This window comes from Lactuca serriola, chromosome 5 (genome assembly GCF_051521515.1).
Source record: "Lactuca serriola cultivar US96UC23 chromosome 5, Lser_US96UC23_V15, whole genome shotgun sequence".
NCBI lineage: Eukaryota > Viridiplantae > Streptophyta > Magnoliopsida > Asterales > Asteraceae > Lactuca > Lactuca serriola.
The window spans coordinates 59,488,083-59,506,563 of record NC_136412.1 but is presented as its reverse complement, the minus strand read 5'-3'; positions in this window follow the sequence as shown (position 1 = coordinate 59,506,563).

The window sequence follows — 18,481 nt, the reverse complement described above, 5'->3', positions numbered from 1 at the left end:
CTTATGTTTTGTTCTAGTTGTAGTTACGGATTTCGACGGTTCGGTATACTTGTATACTTTTGAAAATACTTATAGTTTGAAGATACTTTTAATTCAGAGCACTGAGGCCCTTTAGTGTTTATAGTTTTATACCATGTAAGGTTTGGTATACTCCGTTCACTATAAACAAGGGCTCTGATACCAATCTGTCACACCCCGAAAATCAAAGGCGGAAACATTTCCGGGGTGGACTCCACGTTGTGTATCAAATCGAACGTACATAGTAATCACAGTAAACAACCATTACATTACATATATATATATATATATATATATATATATATATATATATATATATATATATATATATATATATATGAAAGTTTACATTTGGTTCAAAAGTAAATTGTACAAAAGTTATACATATATCATATGAACAAAATGAGACGAGTCTTCCATGCACTCCGTCTTCACCAAAAGAGATCACCGGTACCTGTCTAATGTGGACCTGAGAATACAAGCAGTTTGAAAATCAGCATAAAGCTGGTGAGTTCATAAGCGGTTTTGTTTTATGAAAATGTATCGGTTTCCTTTAGTTTTCCGAAAAGGTTTGTTATCCAAGAAAATCCCATATTTTCTTATATTGAACAGTTTAGTTATCTTTCATTACAGTTCAGTTACGCGTTATAAGTTATCCCCAGGAAAATCCCATATTTTCCTAAATGCAAGATTGATTGAATAACACAGAGTATAGTTTAATACACAAAACTATATATTGAAAATCATAGGATTACTATCCCGAATTAGATATGAAATACTATAATATACACGAACTGTAGATAGAAAGTAGTTTGAAAACCTTGGGACTAACATCCAGAACTAGTTACAAGATAGTTTGATATACTAGGAAATATAGATTGCAAAACCATGGGACTACTATCCCGAACTAGATATAAGTTTGTTTGATAAAACCCTGGGATCACTATCCCAAACTAGATATAAGATAGTTGGATAAAGTCATGGTATTATCATCCCGTACTAGATATAGTTTCAAACCATGAGATTACTATCCCGTACAAGATATAGATTTGAAATCATGGGACTATCATCCCGTACTAGATATAAGATATATATACATACTGAAAACCATGGGAATAACATCCCGTACCAGATACAAGTTCGATAGACTGAAAACCATGGGACTACCATCCCGGACTAGATACATGATAGTTTGATAAAACCATGGGATCACTATCCCGAACTAGATATAGATTCTAAAACCAAAGCTGTGAATAAACTTATATTAATACGTATTGTGAGTCGGGTAACCATACTGATACGACAACGAGACCTCCTTGTCGTTTGTCAGACGTCGGACGATATCCAGAATTTGTCACCCCATGCATGCCCGCCTACTGTAGCTAGCAGTTAAGGTGTGGGATTGTTAGTCCCGAATAGATCTATTCACAAATTCCTCGCTCTCCCTCCAGGAGACTCTGGTTACGCTTCCGTGGAGGATTTACTGATCATCCATAAAGGGTAGTGACTAATCACAAACTAGTACTAAAGTATTCACAGGATTCTCATACGATATCAAACATACAAAGATTATGAAACATAATATAATGAAAATAGATACATACAATGAAATGATCTGGCAATACATTCAAATGATACGGAGATAAACTGAATCAGACATAGTTTATCTAATAACCTTATATAGATATCAGTAGATGATATAAAAAGAACTACAGAACCCCAAATTATTCCCATAATAATTTGATTAGTTTGATTATTTTCTTAACTAAAATCCATTTAGTTGTAATTGATAAATCATTCCTTATGCTCAGCATAATACATAAGGAGTAAAAGTGTTTATAGGTTTGCCAGATATTGTTTGAAACATATCAATGTTATGATTCGAAAACAGTTAAAGTTTGCATGTATCCCCCCCCTGAAAACATTGAAAAACACAATAAAGGCGTTGGGGTATGAACTCACCGGACGAGAAATGTGACGATTTCGGATGCTAAACGTCGGTCCGGGGCTTGCAAACGCACGAGGTTCCTAAGTATAATGTAAAGATACACATTTGTATCTAATTAGGACTTAGATTGATTATTTGATAGGGACAATTACTTCTAGTCGCGAAAACACCCCGATACAAGTGTTTGGAGAGACCCGGGTGACATTTGGGGACACATATAGCTAGGATATTGAATTGGGACTCCAAATGAACACTCCTTAGGGAGTTTACGGCCCTAATGACCCCCTCCCCATGAGTTTACGGCCGTAAACTCATGGTGGGGTGATTTATGGCACAAATTGGCTTGAAACACTTAGGGATAATTGCTATACTTTGGTTTAAGGGCTTGGAATAAATTTTATACACCAAATGGACATACTTAAGAGAGTTTACAGCCTAGCATAGGACTCATGGCCGTAAACTCTCAAATCCCCACGAATAAGTGTTCTTAAGGTCTCAAAGTTAATCACATGTGATTCTAAAAATTCCTATAAGCCTTAAAATGATTTTTGGACACAAAATGACATACTTTTAGGAGTTTACGGCCATGGAGCACCTTCTATGGCCATAAACTCTCAAATGAATAGTTTTGATGTGTTTAAGGTCCTTAAACTATTTTTGGTTGGTCCTATGATTTATTCCAAGGCTTTTGGTGGTGTTGGATGGCTTTCTAACACCTTGAAATTGAGTTTACACCATGATTTAAGGAGTTTACGGCCCAAGCACATGCCTTGGCCGTAAACTCATATAAATCCCCCAAAAATTATGTTTAAAGTGTTCCAAGGCTAAAGCAATTATTCTAGAAGTCATATCCATGTCTTGTTGGGGTTTAGGAAGGGTTTAAGGGCTTAAAAACCCTTTAATTATGAGTTTACGGCCTAAACACCATCCTTCACCGTAAACTCATATACAAGTCCCCAAATTATAGATTAAGGCATTCTAGGTCCATTCCATAAAGCTATCTAGCCATAACTAAGGTCCAATTGTGTTTTGGAAGGGTTTTATTGCTCCAAAAACCCATTTCATATGAGTTCACGGCCTAGGACTATTCCAGGGTCGTAAACTCATGAATGTGGTCTTATTCCATTTTTTGAACTCGAATTTGAAGGCTAGGGAGGTTACATATCAACTTAGGGAAGGTACCTCAAAGATTTGGAGCCTAAAATTGATGATTTGGACCCTTAAACTTGGATTTTAGGAGAGAGGTTAGAGAGAAAGTAGAGAGAGGAAAAAAAAGCTTCATATGAATGTTTAAACACGTTTATATAGGTCCTAAAACTTGGACACGGTGGAATTCTACCCGATATCGGCCTTAAACGGGGCTTTAGGTCGCACCTGATTAAGTTTCCGTCACCCGGCGGGGACGTTTCTAGGCTTTTTGAAATAAATGTTTTTGGGCTAGATATATGAGTTCCTATAAGGTTTCGAAACTCATTGGATTAAAATAAACGTATAAATTTATTTAATTTAACCCAAAAAGGAAACGAAACGAATTCATTAACGGCGTATTTTACGGGTAGAACGGGTTTTCGACAATGGAAAACTTCGGGTTGTTACATTCTTCGACTGCCAACTCACCAATTTTCCATCCAATAGATGACATCCACCACTTGTACTTTTTCTATCCAAAATACATCTTCCTAGATTAGCATCTGAAAAAGCTTGAATGAAGAATCTCGATTTCGAAGGATACCAAAGTCCTAACGAAATTGTCCCCTTAAGATAGCGAAAAGTATTTTTCACTACAGTTAAGTGACGTTTTCTGGGATTAACTTGATACCTAGCACAATTACATACTGAAAACATAATATCAGGTCTGCTTGCAGTTAAGTACAATAAAGACCCTATCATGCTTCGATAAAGTGTTAAATCAATAGCAGGAGTATCTAACGAAGGAGTTAGTCTTGTTCCCACTGCCATTGGTACTCTAAGCTTCGTGCTGTTTGTCATTCCAAACTTTTCGAGCAGATTCTTTGTATATTTTTCTTGAATGATGAAAATTCCATCCCTCTTCTGTCTTATATTTAAACCAAGAAAATTATTAATTTTTCCCATCATGCTCATTTCAAATTGACTCTTCATGAGATTTTCAAATTTTGTAGACAATACTGGGTCGGTTGAGCCAAAAATAATATCATCAACATAAATTTGAACAAGCATAAGATGATTCCCAACTTTCTTGTGAAATAATGTGGGGTTAACTGATCCTTGTTTAAATTTAGATTGTTTCAAAAAATTTGTAAGTGTTGCATACCAGGCTCTTGGTGCTTGTTTTAACCCATAAACTGCTTTGTCTAGTATGTAAACATGATCAGGATGTTCCTCATTATAAATCCTGGTGGTTGTTCAACATAAACTGTTTATTCTAGTTCTCCATTTAAGAATGCACACTTAACATCCATTTGAAAAACATCAAAGTCTTTGTGAGCTTCATAAGCTAAAAATATGCGAACTGCTTCGAGTCTTGCGACAGGAGCAAATGTTTCTTCATAGTCTATTCCTTCTTGTTGCGAATAGCCTTTAACAACTAGTCTAGCTTTATTTTGAATAATATTGCCATCTTTGTCGGTTTTTTTTTTGAAAATCCATTTTAATCCGACAATCGAAACATCAGAAGGTTTACGAATTAATCTCCAAACCTTGTTTTGTTCAAACTCAGCCAGTTCAGATTGCATAGCAACAACCCAATCTGAGTGTTCCATAGCATTCTTTACTTTCTTTGGATCTATTTTCAAAATAAAAACATTATACATACATAATTCTTGGTTCGCATTCAGTACCTCATTATTCGCACGAATTTGAGCTCTTGTCAACAAACCATCTTGTGGATTCCCAATCACCTGTTCTTTGGGATGATTCCTTGTCCGTTTCTCAAGTGGTGGAAAATCATGATTGAATTTTAATGGTGCATCTTCGTACATATCTTCATTTTTAGATCCTGCAACAGAAAAATTATAATTTAATTCATGAATTTCAACATTTTCATCAAGATTAATTGTCTCTGTTTCATCATGCTCCCCCTCAACATGATGTTCATCTTGATGCTCCCCCTAAAAATGTTGTTCCTGTTGATCATTTAAAGGTAATTGCGAATGCTCCCCCTCAACTTGATTACTCATAGTCTCATTCTCCCCCTCGAAAGTTTGCTCTCCATGTATATTTGTGGTCGTATGCTCCTCCTCCATACGAACTTCAGGCACACTTTCGCAAGATATTGAATTTGTAGTAAGTGTTGAATCATCAGTATGTTTTGAGGATTCTGATGTTTGATTATCAGGAGAATGAACTTCCACATCAATTGCCCTGTGAGGAATTCCGAAAATTAAGTCATAATCAAAATCATTGATATCTGAATTTTCAATTTGAGTATCTGAATCAACAAGAATTGATTTATTTTCAAATTTACTATCCGTTTGTTTAAGATAGTAATCATCGAAGCTTAAATTGAAAGTTTCTTCAACTTTTCTTATTCGCTTGTTTAACACCCTCTATGCAACTGAATTTTGCGAATATCCTAAGAATATGCCTTCATCAGCTTTCGCTTGGAACTTGGTCAAATTATCTTTTAAATTCATTAAAACACTTGCAACCAAAAACATGGAAAAAAATTACATTAGGTTTTCGATTGTTGAGTATTTCATATGGACTAATATTGAATCTTCGATGAATGAATGAACGATTCTGAGTAAAACATGCAGTCGACACAACTTCAGCCTAAAGATATTGAGGTAAATTCGCATATGTTAGCATGGTCCTTGCCACTTCGCATAGAGACCTATTTCTTCTTTCAACAACACCATTTTGTTGTGGAGTATATAGTGATGAGAAATTATGCCAAATGCCTTTGGCTGTGAGAAATGAATCCAACGTTTGATTTTTAAACTCAGAACCATTGTCACTTTTAATTCTGCGAACATTCTTTTTAAGACTCATCTCAATGTTTTTGATAAAATCAATCATCGTCTGAGCAACTTCAGATTTTAACCTGAGAAAGATACCCATGTAAATCGAGAAAAATCATCAACAATAACTAAAATGTACCACTTTTTATCGATTGTAGCGACAGTCGACGGTCCACATAAGTCAATGTGAAGAAGTTCCAACAGTTCCAGGATTTTTGAATCTATCACAATTGGATGACCTTTTCTATGTTGTTTTCCTTGTTCGCAAGCTGCACACAAAGTATCATTATCAAATTTCAGTACAGGTAAACCTCGAACCAAATCTTCAGTGACAAGCTTGTTAATATTGCGAAAGTTTAAATGAGACAATCTTATATGCCAAATCCAGCTAACATCATTAGAGGCCTTCGACAATAGACACACTGCAGGTTTGCCCACAATCGGTTTGATGTTGAGTGTGAACATGTCTCCATATCTTTTGGATTTGAGAAGTACTTCATTTGTCTCTACTTCGGAAATGATACTTCCTTCTTCATTGAACACAACCTGATTTCCAGTACCCACAACAAGTTGCGAAAGACTAATCAAGTTATGTTGAAGACCTTCGACATAAGCAACCCTATTAACTGTAAATTGTCCATTTGTGATGTTTCCATAACCTTTCACTTGACACTTGTGATTGTATCCAAATTTGACTACTCCAGCATTTTCCAAGCTTCTATAATCTCGCAAGTTTTCCTTTCTTCCAGTCATGTGATGAGAGCAACCACTGTCAATATACCATTTCGCATCATATTGCTCGTCACATATCACCTGCATTTAATGAAAGAATTTAGGAACCCAAGACTTGTTGGGTCCTTCATTAGTAGCATTGAACAAATTCTTTGAATTTAAAAACCATGTTTTCACTTTGTCTGTGACATTATCGATTAAATCAAGATCATCAAATCTAGATATTGAAATATAGTTGTTCGATAGTTTTGGATTTCCATTGACTTTCAGCTCATCCTTCAAAACCTTCGCAACTTTCACAACTGGTTTCCACTTTTGTACTGGAACTTGCGAATCATGAGATGATGAACTACTAGTAGAAGACTCATTCACAAACTTGTCGAATGCAGTCTTTATCTGTTGCTTTGAAAACTTTCCATTTTGGTATTGTTTTCGTTGCCCTTCAAGCCAATTGTTGATCGTATATACATCAAATTTTCCTTTTGTATACGAAACTTAGGTCGGTTCTGTGATCGAAGGATTTGGAAATTTTGGTTGTTTGGGTGAAAATTTTGGTTTCATTTGAGTTTTGACATTCAAAGTTGGTGAATTATTCGTTAATTTTCTACCATTTTGAAACTTATGATCATTCAAAAAAATTTGCGAAGTCTCAAATTTTCTAATGTTGTCAAATTCTCGAACAGATTCATCTGTATTTTTCATTAAAATTTTGTCAACAAAATATATTGGTTTGTGAAAACTTCTATCCTTTTGTTTGTTTATTCTCTGAAATTTTGATGGTTTTGTTCTTGGAATTTGTACTTTCGCAACTTTAGGTTTATCATTAGACACAACTTGCCAAAAGATTTCTTTTCTTGCTTTTCGTTTTGAAACATTGTTTTCTTTTGAATACTTTCCAACCATCAACTTAAATTCATGAGAATTCAATTTCACTTCCATCTTTAGTTTTTATCTTTTTTAAAAACTTTGTTTTCTTTTTCACTTTTAACCATCCATTTTTGTGATGATTTTTGGCGTTGAAAAACATAAGAGTTTTGAGTTAAATTGTTTTCTACCGTATTTTGATTTTCAAAGAAACCTTCGGTAGTTGACCTTTTGTTGTCATTTTCAACCATTTTGTTGAATTCAGACTTGATTTTCTCAACATTTCCAGCAATGACATAGACTTGATTTGGAAAAATCGTGTTATCAGTGCATGTAAAATTCGGATATACCACACTATTGATTTCCAAATAATGTGCACCTTTGTCATTAAGAACTTTGTCGAATTCTTTTGTATTATCAAACACTTGATTAACAACAACACGTTGAGGTGACTCATGAAAATCTTTCACTTCTTCTTCGTCTTCATCAGTGTCATCTGACTTACAACCTTCAACTTCCACATTGTCAAAGTCACAAGTTTGTGAAGTAGAGGGTTTATCATTTTCATCCTTTACTATTGAATCAACTATAATTTCTTTACCTTTGACCTTAAATGTTATATTAATGATAGATAGTTGAGAACAATCAACCTCTTCTTCCTCTTTGATCTCACTGATTTCACTCACATTATCTGAATTGTCATCGACATCAGCATAATTGTGTTGAGAATCAAGAGTTGAAGTTTCAGTTTTCTTTAAGATTTTCACTTGTTCATTCATTTTCAAAACTTTCATTAACAATATTAACCAATTCATTCACATTCAAAAATTCATCAATTTTGACAATACCATATGCGAATCAATCATCAGGTATTTTGTGAAATTGAGCAATAGTATTGTCGCAGTCATAAGAAACAACATCAACTTTTTCGTGTTCCAATTCAATAAAAGGTAGTAGTTTCCTATGTTGTTATTTACTTATCTCAGATGAATGATGTAAAGCTATTAACTTCACATATAAAGGTTTAGCAGAGTTACAATAAATGTTTCGTTATGCTAGTAACAACCTAACTTCTTTATCAAGATTGTCCCTATCACAATTTACATTTGTCATTTGTAATTCAAGTTTATCTACTCTGCTTTGTTTTATTTCTAATTGTCTTCTTGTCTCAACTAGTTGCAAATTTAGATTTTGTGCTTCAGTACTAGCAGACACAATAACAGCATCAAAATAAGCAACAGTATCATCAAATGAAGTTATTTCAGCATCATAAGCAGATAAAGGAATATTAAAGGATTTGAAGAATAGCATGTACCTTAGTAGTCATTGGAGATTTATCGGTGGACTTGGACACAAAGCATCGTCCAGAAACATTCTCTTCGCAATTTTCTTCATAACTTGTGAACATTGCACCATGAGTTGGGTGCCTCATATCTTCATCATCATATCCTGAACACCAGATCTGATAAGTTCCACTTTCTTCTTCTTCAGACTCTCCTTTCGCAACCAAAGACAATCCTTTCGCCTTTGCACGCACCTCCTCAAGCTTCTCTGAGTAGTAGACTTCATCTTTGATTTTGCTCTTATTCTCCTCTTTCTTCCTCAACATACAATCGGCTGTGAAATGATTCCCACCATTGCAGTAATGACAATCAATTCCATAGTCACCTTTTAGTTTCTTCTCTGCTTTCGCATCTTACTGCTTTTCTTCAACCTTCTCAAATTTCTTCTTTTCCTCACCTCCAACTTTTATGAAACCACTCTTCGAATCAGTTTGCTTTCCTTTTGGATTGAAAGGCTTTTTGAAAAATTTCTCAACTCTGTTGTTCAAATAAAATGCAACTTCTTCATCATCTGAATTCAATAAGAAACCTTCATTATCTGATTCTTCCTTCTCACCAGCATCAATTTCAGTAACCTTCAAAACTAAAGCCAATGGACCTCCTAGACTCTGTTTCAATTCTTCAAACATTTATGTAACTTCGCTTTCATGTGTTTTCAGCTGGTTGTAGAGATCATTCAAGGTGGAAGTATCAAAAGTTTGTTGGTTCTTTATCATCATACTCAGACTACGCCACTCCTTGCGAAGACCCATGATGAATGTCAGATTGAATTCCATGAGAGATCTTGTGATTCCATACCTGTTGCATCGATAAACAAGCTCATTCAGATGATCATAGTAGTTTTCAATTGTTTTAGCATCCTTTTGTCTGAATTCCTTAAGCTGAACAAGACATTGCTTAACGAAATCGATCTTTTTCTTCGCACAACCTTGATACTTCTCTTTTAGTGTGATCCAAATCTCCTTGGCTATTTTACAACTACGAATGTAATTGTAAACCACAGGAGGCAGAGCACCTCTTAGCTCCCTCATACATCTTTTCTCATTCTTCTTCAGGTGATTCCGTTGTTCAGTAACATCGATTGAAGAAGCAGATGCTCCAATTGATTGAACATTTACAGGAGGTAGAACTATTCCATTGATACAATTCTAGAGCTCTTCATCAATTCCATTTAAGTAATCCTCCATCCTATCAGCCCACTAATCATAGTACTCAAGGATTAACATTGGAATTTTGGTTGAAGAACCAAACAAGTGAGAGAAAGAAGTCATGGTATTCATGTTGAAGTTCGCCATTGATGAACACGAGAATTTTTCAGAAAAACTTGAAAAACTAGATGAATTTGTGAATTGATCAAATAAATAGATCACCGATTGCTAATTGATCACTCGACTAAACAATTCAAATGCAGAATTTATTCAAATTTGAAGATCAAAAGAGATTTTCATAACCAAAATGCGCGGAAATTTTTTTAGTAAAATCACTACTCAAAAAGCAAATGATTCTAAAACGAAAATCGGATCAATGCAGTTTGAATCCTGCTCTGATACCAATTGATGAGAATTGTAATCAAGATTTAGAAAGCAATCATGATTATATGAATGAAAAGTAAGAACACAAGGAGTAAATATTAATCAGATCTTATATTGATGAAGAAACTGATTACAGACTTAAGCAGAGAAACATGTGAATGACTACTGAATCACTCGTTGAATCATCCATCATCTTTACTTCTAACCTCAGTCCCTATTTATAGGAAACATGAGTGTACAAAAAATATACTAAGTCCTTAACAATACGCTTCGCACAAATGAAGACATAGAAAAATAATTAACATGCGAAACTAAGAACAGACACTTCGACTTTTACAATTTCTAGACTCTACAATGTTATTACAAATGAATGATATTTTATCTTGGTATATGAACATGCATCCGTTAATAAATGGATTTTGATATAGATATACATATGAAATATAAAGGATAACATGATTGTTGTAATCAAAGTACATCCATTTTATTCAAACAATTGAATGAACTACGTTGAATATAGTTTACGTACGTTACCATTACTACCCTTGTTTTGATAAACTATAATAGGTATGGTTTATGATACATTACATAACACACTCATACAAAAAGTGTACATTTATAAAATAAGGGATTTTCATTACATTACACGTAAATTTGTTAAAGAATTTGTGAGACATTCGCTTCACATTTACCATTAAGTCTTGTATTGTAACAGAGTCTCCTGGAGGGAGAGCGTGATAGTTGTATATAGATCTATACTGGGCTTGACAAACCCACACCTTAACTGCTTGCAACAGTTAGACTGGCAGGTCTGGGGTGACAAATGTCATAAACATCTACCACGCCTGAAGAAGGTCGTTTCAAGCCAACTAGGTCATAGCATGGTCATAATAAACTCACAAAAAGTATTAACAAACATAAGAATTTACGGGAATTTCATTTAATTCAAACGCGTATATGTCGATTTAAACACATATCATTTTCTATTAGTAAGAGAGGTTACTTATACATTTTGGTCTTCGGATATAAGACTACATTACACGTTTTAAGGAAAATATCGGATTTTTCTGAAACAAACATGACATTTACAAGAGAAAGACTTTTATCAAGTTTGAAAACAAAAGCTTATGAACTCACCAACCTTTGTGTTGACACTTTTTCAAACAACTTGTATTCTCAGGAAATCACTAAACAGGTATCAAAGTGCATTTTGAGGATGGGACGTTAAGACGTCAACATTTCATGTTTTGTCAAGATATTGTAATTGATTTGGAAACATGTAACTCATACAATGATGTAACTCTTTCAATTATATATATGTTGGTTGTGTTTGCTTAAATTACTATTGCAATTCTGGTTATGATACTATACATGAAGTCCTCCACCCCCGGACGTTTCCGCCATCCTTGGTTTGGGGGTGTGATAGATTGGTATCCGAGCACGATTTATAGAGAATTAAGTATATCAAAACACATAAGATATACAAACTATAAACACATTTAGGACTGAAGTCTGTGATTTTAAAACATTTTAACAGGGGATAATTTTACAAAAATAAATAGTTTTCTCGTTTAAAAGTATACATACATGCATTACATACTCGCGTAGTGTCATAACTAGAAGAACGTAAATTAAAAGAAGAGGAGTTGTGCACCATGAGTATACCTTGGTATATGTGAATCAAGTCTGGGAGGGATATAGTCTGATCAACTATATATGTCCGAGGAGTGATTTACATATACTAGGGGATAGTCATGGTTGGCAAGAAATCTAATAACCTAACTTCACCCTACAAGGAATGCATTAAGAACCAAAACTAAACATTCAAAATATTATAGGAATATTTGTATGATTGCTATAGCACAATATTATTATTATAAACCGTTACATGCTAGTTACACCCTTATTCTCGTACAGACAACATGGCAAGATTTCACCTACCAGGGGACCCGTACTTTCCCAATCAGGGAAATGCTTGATGGATCGAGGAAGAGCCCGAGCAACAAATCGAGGAGGATCCCGAGGAGGAATCCAAGGAAGAACAAGAAGAAGAGGAGGAAGATGAAGAAGAAGAGGAAGACGATAAGATAGTCATGGTTGAGAATGAAATTGAAGAAGAACCGGAAGTCTTCAACCCTCCTTACATCGCGAGGGTACCCGCACACTACTTTGGAGACAACGGACTTGAGCCCCGTTGGGTAATAACGATTGAAAGGTGAAGCCGACAACTACGCCAGCGGTCACCATATGGCGACCAATGAGGTTATTACGACCTCATCCACGGAGGACCAGCTAATAGAGCCCTCCCGTCATGACTCAGCGGATAGCGAGTATGGATGATCGTGGTAGGACGACGACCGATCAGGTCCGGGAGCTGAGTTCCATCGTAGAATCTACCACTGCTCGCACCAGAGACTTAGAACGAGACTCCCACCATCGAGACCAACTTATTCACGACCTTCTCACTGCTCGAGCAGAAACAAGGGAGTATCGAGAAAGATATAGAGCCCTCGAGGAGAGAATGGTTGCAACCGAGTGAAGACTGGCGGAACTACAAGGTGCATCGACATCATCCCAAGCTCCACCAGGGAAGGATCATCGCGACTAGGACTCAATACTACTCACACATCTTCATAGTATAGGTTTCTGAGCATGCATTGGTGCAACTCTTTTGTATGTAGGTTGACCCTACGACTAAGTGATTACACTACTCAAAGGGAATTTGTGCTATCAAAAACTATCTTTTGCATTGATGTAATGTAGACCCTTGTGAGGTCAAATTTTCTCAAAACAATATGTACTAAAAAGTTATCAATGAATTTGACATGCATTTTACTTCATTGAATGTTGACATGAGATTTACTATGTGGTATTACAAACAATTTACAACTGATAATTCTAAGATTTTTAAGTATACCTCGTTGTTGTGTCTAATTAAAGCAATAATCGACCTAGAAATGACGAGCCTTAGGACCTGTTCCTTGTTTGGTTATGGACTTAGGGCAGACTCATTAGTATCGACAGTTTATTAAAATTTTAATTGTGCATAACTAAGGCACATCGAGCGAATCTTAGGAATGAATCAGACACGGAACCAAACACACGACTCCGTTTGAGTCATCACTATTAAATTCATAGGTTTAATTGCATAAACTTTTTCTATGAATTACTTGCTAATGCAAACATATGGAAGTTGAGAAATACTATACTTGAAAACCAATGAACTAATTTAACGACACTCGACTTACATCCAATTACTAAAAGACTGATGTCCCTTTTATCTTTGAAAATTCTATGACAGAAAAATGCCACCTCACAGATCTGCCAGACGCACTGAGAGAACACAAACAAATTCACCCCTGCCGCCTCCCCAGTTTGTTCCCGTTATGTTCCAGGCTGCTGTTACAGCCGCAGTTGCAGCTGCTATGTCTCAAATTAGCACTGATGGTGCCAGGAGGACAGGGAGCGGTATTAACGTCTCTACTCAAGGGGATAGCCAAGGGCGTTCGAAAGAATGTTCCTATAAAGACTTCACAAATGGCAAACCCGCTTCTTTCAATGGAAGTGGGTGCGTCATTGATTTGATGCAGTGGTTCGAGAAGACTAAATCCGTCTTTGAGATCTGTGCATGCCCCGAATTACACAAAGTCAAATTCGCAGCCTGCACATTCTCCGGCAGGGCCCTCACTTGGTGGAACGGCCACGTAAAATCGCTGACACTCTCCATGGCTAACTCGTTAAGTTGGGAAGACTTGAAAACTATGATGATGAAGGAATATTGCCCCACGGGTGAGGTGCAAAAGTTAGAACAGGAATTGTGGAACCTCAAGATGACGGGCTTTGACCTTGTAGCTTACACCACCGGATTCAATGATCTAGCACTCCTCTTTCCTGCGATGGTTACCCCGGAAAACAAGAAGGTGGAACGATATCTCTGGGGCCTATCATCCCAGATTCAAGATAGCGTGTTGGTCTCAAAGCCAACCACTTTTGAAAGTGCCAAGGAGCTGGAACAGCAACTCATTGATCATCGGGCCAGCCATGTCACGGTGTCGACCACCTCTAATCAGGCAAAGGGAGGAAACAACAATAGAAAGTTCTGGAGCAATAAAAAGAAGCAACCGGCACAGGACCCCGCCAAGAAGCAACAGACTGTTGCTATCCGTGCAGCCACCACTGCTACCACTCCGACATCACCAAAGAAATATGTAGGAAATCTCCCTAATTGCAACAAGTGCAACTTCCACCACAATGGTTCTTGTCGGGAAATACACTGCAAAAACTGCGACAAGATGGGGCACACTGCTCATTTCTGTAAAGCGCCAGCGAGACCGATCAACCAAGTTGCCAATAAAGGGGCAAGCCAAACCTGCTATAGATGTGGTGAAGAAGGACACTTCAGGAGGAACTGCCCCAAGGCACAAGCCCCTAATGTTGGAGGTGTAGGGAGAGTCCTGGTAATAGGACATGGGGAAGAAGTCGAGGAACCTACAGTGGTTACCGGTATGTTTCTCCTCAATAACACTTATGCATGCGTACTATTTGATAGTGGAGCGGAGAGGAGTTTCGTGAGCCACCAATCCACACAATTACTAAAACAAAACCCCCAGTTATTAAAAGATTCATAGGTCGTAGAAATGGCAAATGGAAAGGTTGAGCGCGCTAATGATATATACATAGGGTGTACCCTCACTCTAGATAACCATTCGTTAGAAATCGATCTAATGCCAGTCACCATAAAATGTTTCAACATCATCATTGGTATGGATTGGTTAAGCTCTCATCGTCCCGACATTCTATGTTATGAAAGGGCCATTCGCCTTAATCTGCCAAACGGAAAAACCCTTCTCATCTATGGCGATAAACCCACTGCAAATTTGAAAATCATCTCTTGCGTTAAAGGCCAAAAGTACCTCCGAAAGGAATACCATGCATTCTTAGCCCACGTCGTAGACAAGAAACAAGAGGTGAAGGACATCAAAGACATTCCAGAAGTATGCAACTTCCCAGATGTATTCCTAGAAGACCTGCCAGGTGTACCACTCGCATGACAAGTCGAATTCTGAATCAACTTAGTTCCCGGAGCTACCCCCATTGCCAAAGCTCCATACCGCCTAGCACCAGCAGAAATGCAAGAACTGTCCAGCCAGTTGAATGATCTGTTGAGCAAAGGGTTCATTAGACCGAGCTTTTCACCTTGGGGAGCACCAGTCCTTTTTGTAAAGAAGAAGGATGGATCATTTCGCATGTACATCGACTATCGAGAATTAAAGAAACTTACCATCAAGAACCGATATCCCCTACCCTGAATCGATGACCTTTTTGATCAACTTCAGGGAGCAAGTTACTTTTCAAAAATCGACTTGAGGTCGGATTATCATTAGCTGCGAGTTCAAGAAGAAGATATCCCCAAGACGGCATTCAGGACTCGCTATGGGCACTACGAGTTTGTAGTGATGCCATTCGGATTAACAAACGCACCTGCAGTGTTCATGGATCTGATGAACCGAGTGTGTCGACCCTTCCTAGATAAATTCGTGATCGTGTTAATCGATGATATCTTGGTCTATTCGAGGAGCAAAAAAGAGCACAGGCAACACCTGCGACTAGTTCTCGAGACTCTAAGGACCGAGAAACTTTATGCTAAGTTTTCGAAGTGCGAATTTTGGCTCCAAGAAGTGGGATTCCTTGGCCACGTGGTAACCAAGGAAGGAATACACGTGGATCCCTCAAATATCAAGGCGATTGAAAATTGGTCAGCACCTACAACGCCAACAGAGATCCGACAATTTTTGGGACTCGCAGGCTACTACCGAAGGTTCATACAGAACTTCTCCAAGATTGCTAAACCCCTTACCACTTTGACTCGGAAGGGTGTGATGTTCAAGTGGGAAGATAAACAAGAATCCGCCTTCCAAACGTTAAAACAAGCCCTATGCAACGCGCCGATCTTCTCCCTTCCAGAAGGAACTGATGACTTCGTGGTGTATTGCGATGCTTCAAATCAAGGTCTCGGTTGTGTGCTCATGCAAAGGGGGAAGGTTATCGCTTACGCGTCACGGAAACTTAAGACCCACGAAGTTAACTATACTACCCACGACCTCGAATTGGGAGCAGTAGTGTTCGCCTTGAAGATCTGGAGACACCACCTCTACGGCACAAAGTGCACCATCTTCACCGATCACAAAATTCTTCAGCATATCCTCAATCAAAAAGAGCTCAACATGCGACAAAGAAGATGGGTAGAGCTACTCAACGATTATGAGTGCGAAATCCGCTATCATCCGGGTAAGGCTAATGTTGTAACCGATGCACTAAGAAGAAAAGAATATTCGGGTCGCCGGGTAAAGTCATTGACAATGACGATCCATTCGCACCTATTCACACAAACCAAGGAAGCCCAAATTGAAGCCTTGAAACCAGAAAACGTGACAGGTGAGGCATTAAGAGGGATGGATAAAAACCCAGAAGTCAAGGAGGACGGAGCTCGCTACCTCATGAACCGGATCTGGACACCGAAGTTCGGTGGGTTCCGAGACGTTGTCATGAACGAAGCACACAAGACACAATATTCCATCCATCCAGGTTTGGATAAGATGTATCTAGACCTCAAGAAGTTGTACTGGTGGCCGAATATGAAAGTTGAGATAGCTACCTATGTGGGAAAGTGTCTGACTTGCGCCAAGGTCAAGGTAGAATATCAGAAACCATCAGGACTACTACAACAGCCGGATATACCTGAGTGGGAGTGGGAATGGATAACCATGGACTTCATAACCAAGCTGCCTAAGACATCAGGTGGACTTGACACCATATGGGTAATCGTAGACAAATTGACCAAGTCTGTGCACTTCCTACCAATAAAGGAAACCGACAAGATGGAGAAGTTAACCAGAACATACATTAAGGAGATTGTGCGACTGCATGGTGTACCAATATCCATTATCTCCGACCAAGATAGTAGATTCACCTCGCGATTTTGGCAGTCCCTAAAGAAATCTCTGGGAACTAGGCTAGATATGAGTACGGCCTACCATCCATAGACCGACGGGCAGAGCGAGCGCACTATACAGACGTTAGAAGACATGTTGAGAGCCTGTGTGATAGACTTTGGTAAGGCATGGGACACTCATTTACCGCTTATCGAATTTTCCTATAATAACAGCTATCACACTAGCATTAAAGTCGCTCCATTCGAAGCCCTCTACTGTCGCAAGTGCAAATCACCTCTGTGTTGGGCCGAAGTGGGGGATACTCAGCTAGCTAGGGGGCAAGTCCCTGATAGCACCCTCACTGGTCCTGAAATCATAAGGGAGACCACAGAAAAGATCATGCAAATTTGGGAAAGACTAAAGGCATCTCGTGATCGACAAAAGAGTTACGCAGACAAGCGACGCAAACCTTTGGAATTCCAAGTCGGAGATCGGGTACCACTAAAAGTTTCCCCTTGGAAAGGAATGATACGTTTCAGTAAGCGTGGGAAACTAAACCTCAGGTACATCGGACCGTTTGAAATCCTTGTCAGGATTGGTCCTGTGGCGTACAAACTCCGATTACCACAAGAACTTAGTAACGTACACCCGCATTTCACGTATCCAGCTTAAAGAAGTGTTTGTCAGACGAGACATTTGTAATACCTCTCGATGAAATCGAAGTTAACGAAAATCTTCACTTCGTGGAGGAACTAGTCGAGATCATGGATCGGGAGATCAAAAGAACAAAACAAAGTCGTATTCCCATTGTGAAGGTTCGTTGGAATGCTAAACGAGGACCTAAGTTCACCTGGGAACGCGAAGATCAAATGAAAAAAAAATACACACATCTCTTCCCAAACTCTTGAAGTCCCAGCCAAAACGCAAACTTCGGGACGAAATTACCTCTAACGGGGAGATGATGTGACAATAGTCAATTTCGGGTCAAGTCAAAGTCAACAAGTCAAACCAGAAGACCAAATTAGCCCTTGTATATTAGGGTTTACATTTTTTTTACTAAACAACTCACTATTTTAACCAGAAAACATCATTGGAAATTTTGTATGCTTAAATTTCCATAGCCGTGAAAATGCTAAACACTGAACCAAAGCGATAAAACACTATTGCACAC